The sequence below is a fragment of the Sinocyclocheilus rhinocerous genome, unplaced genomic scaffold, assembly GCF_001515625.1.
Source record: "Sinocyclocheilus rhinocerous isolate Xijiao unplaced genomic scaffold, SAMN03320098_v1.1 scaffold157, whole genome shotgun sequence".
Classification (NCBI taxonomy): domain Eukaryota; kingdom Metazoa; phylum Chordata; class Actinopteri; order Cypriniformes; family Cyprinidae; genus Sinocyclocheilus; species Sinocyclocheilus rhinocerous.
In genome coordinates, this window is record NW_015665038.1 from 1,218,275 (window position 1) to 1,218,663 (window position 389).

The window sequence follows — 389 nt, forward strand, 5'->3', positions numbered from 1 at the left end:
ATATATATATATATATATATATATAATCAGGGTGTGATTTGTGTATATAGATATAGATATATAGAAATACATATATTGCAAAGTTCAAAATAAAGTCTCTTACCCACACCAACAAATCACACCATTATACATATTTTTTTAAGCACAAATGTTTAAAGATGCATAAATACTATAAATTATAGCATAAATGTTATAGTATTTGTTGGCTGCCAAGAGTCCCAAGTGTATGGAAAAATTGTCTGCCAAAAATCTGTAATCCGGCAACTGTGTAAAAATCAAATGGAAATGGAATATGAATCTATATTGGATTAAAAAAGAGGGACTTGTCTCCTCATTTTAGATGTTCACCACATATAATTAGATGTTCATCACTCCTGGGGGGGGGGGGG